The 17985-nt window shown below is 46.3% G+C and overlaps 1 protein-coding gene across 1 annotated transcript in view; it reads right to left on the bottom strand.

The window, feature by feature from the left end:
- The window catches only part of Galnt17 (polypeptide N-acetylgalactosaminyltransferase 17), a 450487-nt gene that overhangs the window by 132642 nt on the left and 299860 nt on the right, over positions 1 to 17985 (bottom strand).

Genomic DNA, 17985 nt, shown 5'->3' with positions numbered 1-17985 from the left:
ATGTATACATAAAAATAAATAAATCCTAGTAGGTACACATTCCAGGGATGGGCACACACTCAAGAGTATATCGGCAGCACAGATTTGACTCCGTGTTTTCGGTTTTTATCTCACATGAGGACATAAAGTTGGGTGGGTAAGGAAAAGGGGTAGATCTGGGAGGAGCTGGGGGTAAACGTGATCAAAATCGATTGCATGACATTCTCAGAAATCAATAAAATTTAAATAAAAACAAGATTCAAAGCAGAATGTCAGGTCAAGCAACGTTATCAGTTTTGTCCATAAACATATATCATTTAGACTTGTAACCCACGAGGTCCTAAGTTTTAAAACAAAAATCAATGTACTTCTTAGAAACAACCTGCACTGTGGTGGTGAATATTGATGCTCAACTTAACAGGACCTAGAATCACCATGGAAACCAACCTCTGGACATGTTTGTGAGGGAGTTTTTCAATTAGGCTAATGGAGGAAGGAACATGTTCTCTAAATGTAGCCCATAGGCCGGGGTCCTGGGCTGTATATTAGGGGAAAAATGCGGGGGCTATGTGAGCAGCTGCCTCAGTTTCCTACTGCTAGGCTCTCCCACCATGGTGGATGGTGCACCCTCAAACTGTGAGCCAAGATGCTCTTGTTTCCTTGAGTTGCTTCTGACATATATATTATTATAGTAATGAAAAAAGTAACCAACACAGGCACAAATCAAAATGACACGGAAAGTTTATTTTTAAAAAAAAAATAGGTAAAAAAACAAACAAGAAAGCCAGGCAGTATTAAGATGAAATGCGGTTCTTGTCACCTTTGTATAAATCAGACGCACACAGCCAAGTCCCTCTCATCATTTTTCCTAGGTTCAAAACAGAAATGTTATCCTCTCATAAATAAAGCAAGCTTGCTTTCTTGAACATCTTTTAACAAGGAATAGGACTGTGATGGTTTATAGAGGCTTAGCTCAGGGAGTGGCACTATTAGAAGCTGTGGCCCTGTTGGAATAGGTGTGACCTTGTTGGAGTAGGTGTGTCACTGTGGGTGCTGGCTATAAGACCCTCATCCTAGCTGCCTGGAAGTCAGTATTCTGTTAGCAACCTCCAGATGAAGATGTAGAACTCTCAGCTCCTCCTGCACCATGCCTGCCTGGATGCTGCCATGTTCCTGCCTTGATGATACTGGACTGAACCTCTGAACCTGTAAGCCAGCCCTAATTAAATGCTGTCCTTATAAGAGTTGCCTTTGTCATGGTGTCTGTTCACAGCAATAATATCCTAACTAAGACAAGGACCAAATGCTTAAAAGAGGCATCTGGTATACCAGGGCCATGTACCCAGGCAGTTGGAGACCAGAACCATACATGGACCAGGAACATGGGGAGAGTCCTACCTACTGGGGAGAGCTTCTGTCAGTGGTCCTCAAACATAGGTGGTTTCAGAATCAAAGGATAACTTGCTAAAATAAAGACTGCTGGGCTATAACCACAGAGTTTTGTAGGGTGGCACGTAGAGTTTAATTAGCTCCACTCTGGATGCTCAGGCAAATAGTCTAAGGCATGAGCTTAGTAAACTGCTGGCCTCCATGACGGACTCCCAGGGACCTGACATCCCTGAATGAATCAGGAAATGATGAAGGAAGCATAGCTTGGTGGATCATTCCCCAAATCCTAGCAATCAGAAGATGTAGGTAGGAGACTCTTGGGCTTAACGCCAGCTTAGCCTGTATACTGAGAGTCTGTCTCAAAAAAAAGAAACCCAGAGCTGGAGCTGGGGAGAACGCTCAGTTGGTAAAATGCTTGCTGCTACTCAAGCATGACCCAAGCTCTAGCCTTAGAACCTTTTTTTTTTTTTTTTTTTGGCATGGCGTCATGTGCTTATAATCCCAGAGCTGGAGAGGTGGAGACAGAAAGATCGCAGAAGATGGCTAGCCAGCCAGTCTTTAAAGAAAGAGTGGAAGGAGGGGCTGGAGAGATGGCTCAGTGGTTAAGAGTGCATACTGCCCAGAGTAGAGTTTGGTTTCAAGCACCCCTATAGGGTGGCTCACAGTCACCAGCTCCAAAGGATCCAATGCCTTCTGTTGGCTTCTGCTGTCACCAGAACACACACACACACACACACACACACACACACACACACACACACACACACACACCACAAATCACACGTATGTATAAATACAAATAAATCTTCAAGAAATCCTCTGGCTTCCATAAGCATATGAAAATGCACACACAAACATCCTTACACACACACACACACACACACACACACACACACACCACAAATCACATGCACGTATAAATACAAATAAATCTTCAAGAAATCCTCTGACTTCCATAAGCATATGAAAATGCACACACAAACATCCTTACACACACACACACACACACACACCCCACAAGTCACACGCACGTATAAATACAAATAAATCTTCAAGAAATCCTCTGGCTTCCATAAGCATATGAAAATGCACACACAAACATCCTTACACACACACACACACACACACACACACACACCACAAATCACATGCACGTATAAATACAAATAAATCTTCAAGAAATCCTCTGGCTTCCATAAGCATATGAAAATGCACACACAAACATCCTTACACACACACACACACACACACACCCCACAAGTCACACGCACGTATAAATACAAATAAATCTTCAAGAAATCCTCTGGCTTCCATAAGCATATGAAAATGCACACACAAACATCCTTACACACACACACACACACACACACACCACAAATCACACGTACGTATAAATACAAATAAATCTTCAAGAAAAATAACAAGGCAGACTGAATCGGAGGAATGACACCCAAAGTCGTCCTCTGGCTTCCATAAGCATATGCAAATGCACACACAAACATCCTTACACACAGACACACACACACACACACACACACACTTGCATGGCTGGAACTGCAGTCCCCTGGCAGAATGGGCAAAAGGCTAGTAATACTCAGATGTTTAGGGAGGATGAAGGGCTGTGTGGAGCCTAGAATCAACTGTACGCCAAGGAGCGCTGGCCAACTTGCTGGGTTTCTGGCATAGTCTTTCTTCCAAGAGAAGAAAAAAAAAAACAGTCCAGAAGGCTGTGGCTCTGTGCAAAGAGCTTTGATTACATTCTCCCTGCTGCCGCTAATTAGAGATGAGGCCTTGGCAAGTCCGTCAATCTCAGTGTGCTTTGGGGTTTGCTTGTGAAATGAAACACTCAGACAGGAAGCTTTGCGGGAAACTTCTTGAACTAATACTCTGTAACTTCTAGAATACAGACTTCAGGTGAGGTAAACAATCCATGTGGCGATGAGAGCCTTCCCTCCACCGGCGTTCTTTTTTAAAAAGGATTTTATAAATTTTTGATTTGTGTGCTACCTATATTGGGGGAGGGAAGGGGTGAGAGGTATGTGAATACAAATTGGGGTAGGGATGGAAATGGGGGTGAGGATGGTATGTGAATATTGATGACAGTAGGGACCAGAAAGGTGTGCCAGATCCCCTATAGCTGGGGTTACAGGGACTTATGAGTTGCCCATTATGGGTGCTGGGAACCAAACTCTTGTCCTCTGGAGAAGCAAGTGCTCCTAACGGATGAGCCATCTCTCCAACCCACTCCTAATGCAGACCATCTGTGATGATTTCAGAGGTGTCATCAACGCAGTGGCATCAGCTGGGAATCTCTGTCCTCTCCTTACAGAGTGATGGACGGCGTCCAACGTGCCAGCCAACGTACCAGCAAGAAATAATCAGCCAAGCAAGCCAGCGTGGGGCAAGCGCTGGCCTCTGAGCCTGGCTAGAAGTCTAGGAAGAACAAAGGAAGCTGAGAGAGAAAGCGGGCAGCTGGCCCAGAGCTGGGTTCACCGGTGGCAATCCGATGTTACCGTGGTGGTCAAGCAAGGGAAACAGGAAAACTGCTCTGTGGTCACAGTGTTCCCTCGGTTTCTATAGAGCATGTGCGGAGCCTGCAAGACCTGAATGGCTCTTTCAGAGGCTGGGTTTTTTTTTTTTTTTTTTTTTTCTTTTTTTTTTTCGGAGCTGGGGACCGAACTTGCTAGGCAAGCGCTCTACCACTGAGATAAATCCCCAACCCCTCAGAGGCTGGTTTAATTCACCTAATAGGAGTCTTTCTACCCATTTCTCCCCCATACAATAAAACTTCATTCTACTCCCATTAAAAAAATTCTGTTTACATGTGTGTGTATATGTGTGCATATATACAATGTGTGTAGCAGGGTGGGGGTGGGGCTACAGAGGCGGCCAGAGAAAGAGCATTGGATCTCTTGGGGCTGAAGTTCCAGAAGTGACTCCCTGGACATGGATGCCGGGAACTGATTTCAGGTCCTCTGGAAGAGCAGCAAACACTCTTTGCCACCGATCCATCTCTGCAGCCCCTAATCTTTTAAAACTTTATTAGTAACTGTACCTTCACATATGCGACCGAGTCTGGGTTCCTGCATGTGAATGTAGTACCCATGGAGGCCAGAAGAGGGCAGACTCCCTCGGAGCTGGAGTTCCAGGGAGTTGTGGGTGTTGCGTATGCTTATTTGCCTATTGCCGTATAGTGAGGCTGGTTCCTTAAGTGGGCTATCATGAGTAGTGCTGTAGCTGAGATGGATGTACAAGTCTCTGTAAAGTCCTTTGTGGTCCTTCCGGTAAATCACTGTGGCTGTTGGGACTTATTAGCTGCATAAAATCACAAATGTTTTCACCCCATAAAAGGTCTAAAGCTACTAGCAGAGCAAAGGGAACCTTTAACTCTAGCTCCAGGGGAGTCTGCCCTCTTCTGGCCCCCCTGGGTATTGCATTCACATGCACAAACCCAGACACACCTATCAACGTAGAGTTAAAAATAAAGTTTAAAATTAAAGATTAGGGGCCGGAGAGATGGCTCAGTGGCAAAGAGTGTCTGCTATGCTTCCAGAGGACCTTAATTCAGTTCGCAGCACCCATGTCCAGTAGCTCACTTCCTTCTGAACAGAGGGTGGGGTTTGAGGACAAGATTGTGAACGCACAGTATATGCTAGCCTAAAATTTAAAAAATAAAAGAAACAAAAGTAAAGCTGTTTCTAAAACAAAGACTAGAGGCTGGGGAGACAACTCAGAGGTTACTAAAGCCCTGACCCACAAAAGTGAGCCCTACAGTTTCCCCAGAAATCCACATAAAATCCTGAGTAGGCATGGCTGCCTACCCATAACTCCAGCCTGAGGAGGTGAGTTCAAGGGTCCCCAGTGCAAGCTTGCTAGTGAGAATAACCAGACTGGCTATTACACACACACACACACACACACACACACACACACACACACACACCACACACGCACACGCACACGCACACACGGTCAGAATAGAACATTAAAAGTCTGAGGAGAGCCGCAGGTCAGGTCCTCTTAGGGTAGCGTTACAAGGGGTTGCGTGAGGCCCAACATGGGTCTTGGGAACAGAATCCCGGCCTCTGGAAGAGCAGTAAACATTCTTAACTGTGGAGTCGTCTTTTCAGCCCTTAATTAAAACAACAACAATTCAGCGTAAAAGATACGGATGGTTTATTCCACAGTGGAAATACGAGATTCCCTGGAAGCTCCTGGCTTCTCTAACCACCTGGAGAGAAACTTCTGGGTTTAGATGCTTGGCCACCAGGTGGCGCTGTTTGAGGAGATTATGAAATGTGCAGGAGGTGGCCCTTCACTGGTAAGCGACTTGGAATGGGCTTTGATAGCTCATGCACAAGCCCTCACTTCCAGTCTGATCTTTCCTTCCTGTTCAGCCAAAAATATAAGGATGTGAAGACCAGTCGCTCCTGCTGCCATAGATTCTCCACCATGATGGACAGTGCCCTCAAACTTTGAGCCCAAACAAACTCTTTCTCCCTTAAGGGTCTTATTAGATGTCTGCTCACAGCCATGGGAACAGGAAAAAAAACGAACTTTGCTGCAACTACTTCACCAGCACCCAAGTACCCACCAGTCCCCAAAGCTAAATTATACAGACAGGGGGCCACAGAGCGATGGGTGGAACAAACTACACACACACACACACACACACACACACACACACGAGTCTGGGGGTCCTCACTGATCCCCCATGGGCAGCCTTTGCTCCCTATGGAGACCATCTCTGTTCTCAAAGTACCAAAATTTTGCAGTAATCCATTTGTGGAATCTACTAGAGGGTTTATGGAGAACCAGAACAGAGAGACAACCATCTACCCCACAGCAAAACTTAGCCCAAGGGCCACACTGGCTTTTCCTGCTCTTTGCCTGAGTCCCTGAATCCCTGGTCCTCATTCTCTTGGGCAGCATCCAAATCCAGGCTTCTGCCTCTTTTTTACCCACCATGTACCATACTCATTGAGAATAAAATGGCTACCCCATTCTCCAGGTCAAAGCAGTCTCTCCATTACCCTGTCTTCCCTTCCTGTCTATTCTAGTGGTTTCTGTTGGTAACCCCCACAAAACACATCTTCCCCTGGACCACGCCGGATCACCTGCTTTGAAGCCAGCTCCATTCAGGAAGTTACCAGGAAGTGGCCATACAGGATCAGAGGTCTTCCAACCATAGGTCAGTCACCATCAGACTGCACAGTATTCAATGATCTGCCTATATTTCATCTTCCTCCTTGAACGTGAACGCTAGGAAGCCTTGGAACGCCTCAAGCTGAGGTCTCAGACATTTTATGAAACCCAGTACACAGTAAGAACTGTGAAGGAATGGCATGCCTGAGTTCATGAATGCTGCTGCCTCCTGCTAGTCTGAGGGCCACAGACATTTCTGATCCCTGTCCCCACCTCCATCATCCTGCAACACAGACGTCCCAGTCATTGATTTCTTCAGTTCTCGACCATCCTCTCATACCCCAAAAGTTAAGTGTATTATGCTGGGTTCCATTTCATCTTTCCTGCCCTTAGCCCATCGGGAGGCTAACACTTTAAGTGGGAATATGCTTTGAGGAAGGGCTTGGAAGATGGTGGTCAGTAGAGTGGTTGGCAGGCAAGCATGGGGATCCGAGTTTAATCCCTAGAACCCAGGTTTGGTCTGGTGTTTTTAAAGGTGTATTCCATGGCTCACTTGTATAACCCCAGAGCTAAGGGAGTAGATAGAGCCACGAAGAACCCCAAGGCTCACTACTCCGTAGAACTCAAGAGTCAGCCTAGCCTAACTGGCAAGGTTCAGGCTCAGGAAGAGACCTGATGCTAAGGTGGTAACAGGCCAGTGAGATAGTTCATTGGATAAAGGTACCTGCCATCAAGGCTCACAACATGAGTTTAATCCCTGGGTCTCACATGGTGGAAGAATAACTAATCCTCAAAAGCTGTTCTCTGACCTCCATATGTGCATTATGGGATGCTTGAATCTGTTGCCTTGCCTTGCCTGTCATGATGGACTGGACCTTGAACTATGCACTAAAATTAAATGGTGGCCATACAATGCACAAGTGCACATGCCCAAATAAATAAAAACATAATAAATAAAAATAAGGTGAAAGATGTTAGAAGAAGACACCCAAGGTCAACCTTTGACCTACATACATACACGTGCATACTCACACATGCACATGGACACACACTCATACATACACATCTGCACACACACACACATACAAACTTACACAAATATATACACAAGCACACACATACACATATACACCTATCTGCACACATACACATATACACATATATACACATACATACACATAAATAAAACACAAATATATACATACATCTACATACACATCTGCACACACATATACACACAACATACACACATATATACACATGCATACACATATACACACATACATATAATACACATACACATATACATACAGACATGTACATATACAGAAATACACACATGCACACATTAATGTACAATACAAACACATACACATATATACATACACACATACACAAATACACACATGTATACACATACATACATATAAACACACATACACATATACACATACATATAACTCACACATATTTACACATATACACATGCACCTGCACATACCCATACACGCATACATCTACATACAAATACACACATCTGTAACACACACATATATATCTGTACACACACACATAAGCATCTGCACACAAAGAAACATGTACCTCTACATATAAAACACACAAAAATAACCTTTGGTGCACCTTAGCCAAGACTTTAAAGATTCCTGAAGACAAAAATGATCTCTTTTCCTCCTTAGCTCAGCCATAAGGCAGTGTGAACTTGAGAACAGAGGCAGGGCCTGGCAACTCTCACGGATGAGACCATTTACTGAATCCAACCAAGAAGCAGGGATATTTACTGGTACCCAGAGCATCCTCCAGCATCCTTCCAGGCAAAGGGTTTTAAGCCTTTTAAAAATAAATAATGTTCAAACAAATGCTGGTAAGGAGGCAGGGGGAAAAGGGCAATGAATTAGTGTCACCACTCTGAGGAATAAAGTTTGCTCAGAAAACTAAACTGTATCCCTCTCTGTTTCTTCTTCTTCTTCTTCTTCTTCTTCTTCTTCTTCTTCTTCTTCTTCTTCTTCTTCTTCTTCTTCTTCTTCTTCTTTTCTTTTTTTGGAGCTGGGGACCGAACCCAGGGCATTGCGCTTGCTAGACAAACACTCTACCACTGAGCTAAATCCCCAACCCCTCCCTCTCTGTTTCTTGATTGTGGATGTGATGTTTAGAACTCTTGTGCAATGCTCTTGCTCCAGCTGTTTCAAGCTCTTGTTGCCCTGACTTCCCTGTCATAATGGACTGGACCTTGAACTATGACCTAAAATAAAAAGAAACCACCATATGATCCAGCCATGTTACTGCTGGGTATATTCCCTAAGGACCCTAAGTCAGCAGACTTCAGAAATGCTTGTATAACCGCAGCACTGGACGTGCTACAGTACCCACAGCAGAAAGGGCAGGGAGCCAGCCTAGATGCCACTGACTAAAGGACAGGCGAAGAAAACGTGGTGCACACAGCAGGGTTTTATTTAAACCTGAAGAGAAATGAAATCAGGAGAAATCAGGATGTAGGCAGGAAAATGGGTGGAACTGGAAATCATTTGGTTATGCAAAGTAAGCCAGGCTCAGAAACACAACGAGGGCAGATTGTCTGCTCATATACAGAATAGAGACTTTTAAATAGACGTGGGTATGGGTATGGATATGGATGGATGGATGAATGGATGGATGGATGGATGGATGGATGGGTAGGTAGGTAGGTAAAAGGAATGGATGGATGATGGATGGATGATGGATGATGATAGGTAGGTAGGTAAAAGGAATGGATGGATGAATGGATTGATGGATGGATGGATGGATGGATAGGTAGGTGGGTGGGTAGGTAGATGGATTGATGGATAGATGGGTAGGTGGGTGGTTGGGTAGGTGGGTGGGTAGATGGATGGGTGGATAGATGGATGGATAGATGGATGGATAGATGGGTAGGTGGGTGGTTGGGTAGGTGGGTGGGTAGATGGATGGGTGGATGGATGGATGGATGGATGGATAGTAGAGACTCTTTGGGACCACTGGGAGGGTGGATGAGAGTAAAGAGAGGATAATATGAAGAGAAGTAAATCTCCATAATATAAATGAAATCAAAATGAAGCTCATTGTCTTACACAATGACTAGATACCATGCCGGTTACTTTCATGTCAACTTGATACAAGCTGACTCACCGGTGAGGAAAGAAACCCAATCGAGAAGCTGCATTCATAAGACTAGGCTATAGGCAGGCAAGCCTGTTGGGCATTTTCTTCATTAGTAATTGACGGGGATGGCCCCACCCACAATGGGCGGGGCCATCCCTGGGCTGGTGCTCTATGAGAAAGCAAGTCATAAGCAGCACCCCTCCGGGGCCCCTGCATCAGCTCGTGGCTCCAGATTCCTGCCCAGTTCGAGTTCCTCTCTTGGCTTCTCTCCATGGACTGTGATTCAGGATATGTAAACCAAATACCCTCAACCCCCAGGTTGCTTTTGGTTATGGCGTTTCATCATAGCGATACTAAGCCAAAGACATAATGCTAATAAAGATTTTAGATACTGGGTGTGGGAGAAAGGACTCGGGTTGAAAGTGCTTACCACCTGTAATTCCAACTCCAGGGAACTTGACACCCTCTTCCGGATTTTGTGGATGTCTGTATACATGTGGTGCTTACACAGGCACGCATACACACACACACACACACACACACACACACACACACACACACACACACGATAAATGAACTTTGAATAAATATATACACTGCTATAGACTGTGATATAGTCCTTTTACTTCTCCACCCCAAGAGAAAGGTGGCAGTGGATCTACCATGTTCCGAGAAAGCTGAGTTTTAAAAAAAAGAAAAAAGAAATCTACAGGACTCTTCAAAAGCGATCTAGTGACTCACTGTGTGAAGAATGTTCCTGAATCCAGTCTAAACCATATTGACTTGAGTAACACCTGCCAGGTTTGTGACTCCAGAGTGACTAACGGTATCCTACAGGATTTATCCACGTGTCGTTTGCCCCAGGGCTATAGGAAACACAATATTATAGACATCAGCAGGTCAGACCATCTGTAAATGGGGTGAGACATCACGAGGGGTTCCCTGGGGAGTCAATTTCTGGTTAGAACTCGGATCCCGGGGAGGAATCCCTAAGAATAACGCTGATGAGATCAGATAATTATCTCCTCCGGAAATCAAGGGAAATTGAAAATTAGCAGAATCTGTAGAAAACGGGAAGGACACATGAAGAGGCGATAGTGGGGCAACAGCGCCTCGGAATGAATTCTGTTTCTATAAACTAAATTGCATTGTGTCATCGCTCCCTGAGGCCCTTGAGGAACTTCTCTCTGGAGCTAAGAATAAATCGCCATTGCCTCATCCTCTCAGGTCAGCCCGGATGACCTGCTCAGGCTTCCTGAGCCAATATCTACTTACTTCAGACAGGGCGCCCAATAGCTAAGGCAAGGAAAAGATCTCCTCCAAGTGCAACTTGGCGAAGCAATTGAGTCTCCCAGCAAGAGTTAACTGCCTCAGGAGGGTTGGGGAGTATGAGTACCCCTCCCCAGTCTCTGACCGTGCCAGAACTTTCAAGTTCTGCCCAGTTTTCGGCAGGTCTTCTGTGGGACCATCCCAGCAGTTGAGCATTCAAGAGTGCGCCGCTATGCATGCTGGGAAGATGATGGTCCACATTACCCGCCATGCCTCGACCTTCCTGGCTATCTTGTAGCTCCCCAAAAGGGTCAAATACCATCTGTCGCAGAGTCATCAGAAGGTGTTCTGTGATGAGAACCTTCTCATTCCTTCCTATTGTGGATAGCTGTGAGGTTGTCAAGTCACCCCATGCCCCATATATAACGTCCCATGTTATGCTCTGCATAAGGGACCCCTGATCAGTCTTTGCTCACTTAAGGAAAACTCCAGAGCTAGAAATGCCCAATCTGCCAACACTGACGCTTGGTGGTGGTGGTGGTGGTGTGTGTGTGTGTGTGTGTGTGTGTGTGTGTGTGTGTGTGTCAGAGAGAGAGAGAGAGAGAGAGAGAGAGAGAGAGAGAGAGAGAGAGAGAGAAAGCGCCAGCAAAACAGACCACCCTCTGCATTTTTGAATATGTTTGAAATCTTCCACAATAAAGAACTGAAAATAAAAACAAAGTTTATTTCCAAGGGAGGAAGAGAGAGATTTGGAATTCAGATTCCCTCGTCTCCCACGGAAGAGGTCCATCCATTAAAACACAAACACAAAAACAAACAAACAAAAAACCAGACAGCTCAGCCTTTAGTTACAACAAGTACGCTTGGAAAACAACCCAAACAGCTTAATCAACACAGAACATAGGGAAGGCTGTTTGCGAAACTTAATTGCCATTTTAATGTGTTTTAATTGCATAGAAATGCTATTTAATGTAGTGTTTCACTTCCTATTTGCTGTCTTGGGGAAATGGCAGAGCTCGGGAAAGGAGGTAGGCTGTCGCTCGAGGAGTCGCTTGATGAGAGTAAAATACTCCCTCAGTAGCGCACTTGGGCCCCAGGCAGCTGCTCCCTTTGGTCACCATCTTCCCACCTCCCCCTTCCCCCCAATCTTCCCCACAGGCAGGGAACCAAGTCATTTCTGAGATGTCAGAGGAGAGAAAAAAAACCAGGCTCAGAGATGCATCTGCCTGGGAGCAGCAAATGAACGGAGACCAGCCAACCTTGGTTATATCCCAGGGGGCACAGAGGAAGAATCATTCCCAGCCTCATCTGTCTGTCCCTCATATGAGGCACCCGAGGGATTCCAATTGGGGAAACTAAGGCAGTCGAGAATAATGCTAACCCTTGGATACCTCTCGAGGTGAGAAGCTAGGGGAACCTGCAGCCCTCTCGACTCGCGGTCATTTAGATGGGCGAAAGGTATTAGGAATCAGGGGCGTGCCAGAGAAACTGCCACCCCGAATGGGCGTCTGTCATTAACACAAGTCGTAGCCCAACTTGGCAAGGAAGGGTCACCTCATCAACGTTAGGATCCTGTCCTAGTTAGCCTTGATTGTCAACTTGACACAGCCCTCATGCACCTGAGAAGAGAGTCTCAGTTGAGGGACTATACAGGTCAGAATAGCCTGTTAACAACTAGTGTGGGATTGCCCTGATTATTAATAGCTAAGTTTCTTGTCTTTGGGGTTTTTTTGTTTGTTTGTTTGTTTTGTTTTGTTTTTGTTTACTTTCTTTTTCTGTTGTTTTTTGGTCGGTTGGTTTTGATTTTTGGAGATGAGTCTCAGGTAGTACAGGATAGCCTCAGACTGACTATGTAGCCAAGGATGATCTCAAACTGATCCTCTTACCCTCATACTGGGAATACAGGCTTAGACCATGATGCCCTCAAAACCTGAACTTCTCACCCAGCCCCACCAGCTTGTGCATAGGATCTGTTCGTCTCTTTCCATCTAGCTTCATCCCCCTCCCCAGACCCACACTCCAGGCTCCCCCTGAGAACCTTACCAGTTGTAACCTAGCTCCTACTTCCTGTCCACACATTTGACGCCCTAGCTTAGGGTGCTCCCAGGAACTGCTAGCTGGGTGCTGTTTCCTTGTTCAGGTCTCAGCTCAGAGAAGCCTATGATCCAAGTCTATGTTATCCGCTTGCCAGGATGAGTGGGACAAATAAATGAACACCTTGAGGGGACACTGCTCTTACCACTTAGAACAGAGGTTCTTAACCGGTGGGTTAACCCCTTAAACCCTTAAGCCCTGACTGAGGAATTTTTAAAAAATCCTAGCCCAGGGTTCCTTCCAGGCTTTGACCATTAATGTTCCCAGATGAAAGACACACACACACACACACACACACACACACCCACACACACACACAGAGGAGAGAGAGAGACAGATAGACAGAGACAGACACACACACATATACACACACAGACACATACACAGGCACACACACAGACACACACAGACACACACACAGACACACACACAGACACACACACAGACACACACACACACAGACACACACATACACACACAGACACACATACACACAGTCACACACACACAGGCACACAGACACATACATACACACACAGACACACACATACACACAGACACACACACATACACACAGACACACACACACAGAGACACCTACACACAGACACACACACACACACACACACACACACACCCTTCCTTTATATTTAATATGCCTTATGAAGCACAATAGCTGGGCAGCTGCCTGCCCTCCATGTTGTTAGAAACCACCTCCCATTGATAACTCCGAGTTACCACTTAGTCATCTCTGTGTCCCATCTCAGCTGCTCTTAACTCCAATTAGTCAGCCCTCTGGGCCAAATTCTCTTGGTTCAGAGCCCAGGGCATTCTCCTTGCTTCTCTATCCCATGGCTGCTCTTGTCTCCCTTCTGCACACTCATCTAAGACATGGCGGCTTTCTCCTTTCTGCTCCTTCCTCATGGTCCCAAGCCTGTAAAACCTAATCCTGCCTACTGTCTCTTCTTCCCAGCTATTAGCTGCTGGTGCCTTTATTTAGAATTAACTGGGAGCAGGGTCCCTCAGTGTCTTACACGTGCACTCTCAAGCAAACAGTTCTGGGGGACCCAAATTAACATTAGAATATAAGCAGCAAACCCACTCTTCGGGGGAGTGTCAAATGCCCCTTACTCAGAGGTTGCCTAAGACCATTGGGAAACACGGAAATTTACATTATAATTTGTAACAGTCACAAAAGTGCAGTTATAAAGTAGCAGTGGAAATAATGGTTAGGGTCACCACAACATGAGGAACTGTATGTGTTAAAGGGTCACATGCAGCATTAGGAAGGTTGAGAAGCACTGCCTTGGAAGAAGTGACCAGAAGTAACTGAAGTACAATTACTACAAGACACATGCCTGGGGAGAGGGCAGAATAAAGGGGGGCAGGACCATATTGGTACGCACCTGTAATCCTAGCAGGAGGACCACAAGTTTGCCTGTATTATAGAGTGAGTTCTAAGCTATCTGGGGCTACTTGACATGCCCTTCAAAGAAGACAAAGCAACAGACCTGACTGACCTCAAACCAGCAAACAAACCAACAATCGGAACTCTCACAAAAGTCCCACAGGGTCCTCTCCTCTCCCAGGAAGAACTACACACAGTTCATGGGGTCTTGGGCAGATGAGTCCTGATGACTTATGCCTGTAACTCTCTCTTGATGTTGCCATGGCCCCATCTCCCTCCTCTGCCCTCACACACTGTTCAGGGATCTGCTCCTGTGAATAGATTACTTTGCCTCAGATCCCAGACCTGGAGTGGGAGGGGGTGGGGACAGCAAAGGCAGCCAGGGCACAGGCTCTAGGCTTGTACCCTGGCTTCAACTCCTACTTTGCAAGCCCTGTGATTCCGGGTAAGTTGAAGGTTTGGGGAAGTCCCAAGTTCCCTCATCTACAAACAAGATAATGACATCACTTGGTAAACATCCGATTGTGGATTACATAAGATAACACATGTAAATTCAGCCAATAGGGCTGAACACTGGGATTGGCAAAGGGAGGGCAGCAGCCTCCAGTCCACAGGAGTGCCTGGAAATGAAACTGGAGAAGGGCTGTGTGCATATTCAGGGCCTCAGAAACACAGTCACATGTCCACATGCCAACACACGCACACACGTGGGCGCTACCTATGTATACACATACAGATAAACACACAGACACCTGGGTGGTGTGCACGGGCACCAGGAAATATGCTTGCCTACACAGGATGGTGTACTCAATCTTTCCCTAGGAACACCTGACATTCTGAAACAAAACAAAAACAAACAAACAAAAAGACCCCAAAAAACCAAAACCCTCAAAACAAAACAGCTGCCACCTCTGAGAATACAAGTTTATTTAGGGCAAAATATGACTGACCGTGGCTCGGGAACGTGGGCTCAGGGTGTCCCAAATACCATGTGTCAATGCGGGAGTGGTCACCTGAGCTTTCTATGCTCAAAAATGAATGAAAGCCACAAAGCAAGACCTTTTCCAGATACACAGTGGGGACATCAGGAAAGTGGCGGTGGGAAAGATGGGAAAAGTCTTTGCCGGAGGTCTCAGACACCTTTTGGCACAGTGGAGGTGGGGGGTGTGGTAAGCCAATACACACAGTGGTTTTATTTCACAGTCACAAAGATGGTGGATAGGCAGAGAGATGGCAATTAAGGAAGGTAGTGGCACGCCGAGATATCTAGTTCTAGACCTGCAGCATTCCAACTCTCCCTGATCACTGGGGTCTCATCTTTTGGCCCGTGGCATCTTCAACATAGGGATGTGGCTATTTTTTTCCCCCTATGAATTTCAGTTCACAACTAAGAAGCCGGTCAGGTTGTCACCAGATAGTCCTGAATGCTGCTTCCAGGTGTGAGACCATGTCCCTGGGAGTGGACTTCCAGGTGTAACATCATGTCCTTGGGTGTGGCCTTCCAGGTGTGACTTCTAGGTTTAACCCATGTCCCTGGGTGTGACTTACACCTGGGTGGAACTCCAGGCGGGACGTCCAGGTGGGACATGTGTCCTTGGGCGTGACTTCTGAGTGTGATGTGGGAAGGGATGATCTCCGTTCTCAGGAAAGGAGGCAAGGAGGGGTGTTTTTAAGCCCCTGTGCAGTGGCGGCCAGCTGGTGCAGGACGTTGAGCCCCTATGGGACTGCTTCAGGCAGAGAGCTGAAATAAGGACCTAAAACAACACCCAGCAGCACCTAGGGTAAGAGAGCTGCTTCACAAAGCATCCAGCCTCAGCCAGACACCATGGTGTCAGACAGTGTGTTTGCCGCTGCTCGGATTTTTATAGTCCTCAGCTTCGAAGGCTCCAGGAAAGCTGGGATAAGAGACTTAAGGTCTCAGGGGTACCACAACCATCAGGGGTGCTACAGCCATCGGGCGGGCAAACCTGACTGCTCCCAGCTCCCCCTCCGGCTCATTAGGAGAGGGAACGTGACACAGAATGAGGCAGCTTTATTTCTTTGGGGTAGACTGGCATGGCTTAAAATAGTTAATATATATATTTTTTATCTTCATTGACTTGTCTAACAACGCAGAGAATATCCTCCCTGGGCGCAGAACAAAAGAGATTACCCTGTCACAGGAGCTTAACGGAAGCCTGACAGCCGCATGCTGATCCAAGGTATGGGGGACCAGGCTCCCCCTGCTTAAAACAATTAGACTCATCCTTGGGGAGACACCTCCCTTTCTTTCCAAACAGCTTTCCAGTCATGTAGCTCTTTCTCTGGGGGGAATAAAGGGGCAGTGTTCTAGATCATTCTTTGATCTGACAGGTAATAAATAGGTAATCAGGAGATATAAATGCCTGGCATCAAAAGGACACAGCTCGCAAATGGGGCAAGACACTGGCTCAGAGCCCACTACCCCTACCAGTCCAAACCAGTTTCATCTTCTTAGCATGCTGTGAACAAAATAGCAGTACCAAAAAGAACTCCCAGGCCACAAGGGGAACTGGAAGTGTATAGCAGGAGGGGGGGGGGTTTCGCCGGGCAGGAGTTTTAGCACAGCCACTTCTGTCCACATTTCCTGGAACCCAGCAAGAGGATTTCTGCAAAACCCATCCAGGTTGAACTCAGACATCTCCTGGCTTTCCCTCACTGAGCTCAATGTGTGTGTGGTGGGGAGCTGGGAGGGGGGGTTTGGGGGTGTTGTGTATGGAGGTATGTGTGTGTGGGTATGGAATGTATTTGGGATTTGTGTGTGTGTGCATGTGTGTGTGTGTGTGTGTGTAGGGTGTGTGGTGTGTGCGTATAGTCTGTGTAATGTATGTGTGGTGTGTGTGTGGTCTGTGTAGTGTGTAGTGTGTGTGTGTGTGTGTAGTGTGTATGGGGTGTGTGTGTGTGGTATGTGTACCTGGTCTGTAGTGTGTGTATATGTGGGTGTGTTGTCTGTGCTGTGTGTATATGGATGTGTGATGTGTGTGTGAGTGTGTATGAGTGTGTGTGAGTGTGTCAGAGACTGACACTAGATGTCCTCTATCGTGTTCCACCTTAGTTTTTGAGACAGGGTCTCTCCCTAAACCTGGAGCTCACCACCGATTTGGCTAGGCTAGGCTGGGCAACAGGCTCTAGGGGTCCTCCTGTCTCCATCGCCCCTGTGCTGGGATTACAGATTCACTGCATAATCCCAGAACTCTATGTGGGCGCTGGGAATCTGAACCCGAGGGCCTCATTCTTGCACAAACAAGACACACTCGAGGATGCACATGTGTATACACACACACACACACACACACACACACACACACACACACACACACACACAGAGCTTTACCAACTGAACCATCTCCCCAGTTCCTCCATGTAATTTTTATTGTATAAAAAAAAATAATGTTGGCAAAAGTCTTTCAGGGTCAAGCCCAATCATCACGTATTCATGAAAGGGAGGAAAAGATAGAGACCTGTATTACTTCCTGATCTAAGACTGTGATAAAAACACTCCGAAGAAAGGCAAGTTAGGGAAGAAAGGCTTAGTCTGGCTCAGTTTC

This window comes from Rattus norvegicus, chromosome 12 (genome assembly GCF_021556685.1).
Source record: "Rattus norvegicus strain SHRSP/BbbUtx chromosome 12, alternate assembly SHRSP_T2T, whole genome shotgun sequence".
NCBI classification, from domain to species: Eukaryota; Metazoa; Chordata; class Mammalia; order Rodentia; family Muridae; genus Rattus; species Rattus norvegicus.
Note: the sequence above shows the minus strand (reverse complement) of the source record. Positions and strands in the feature narration are given on the sequence as shown.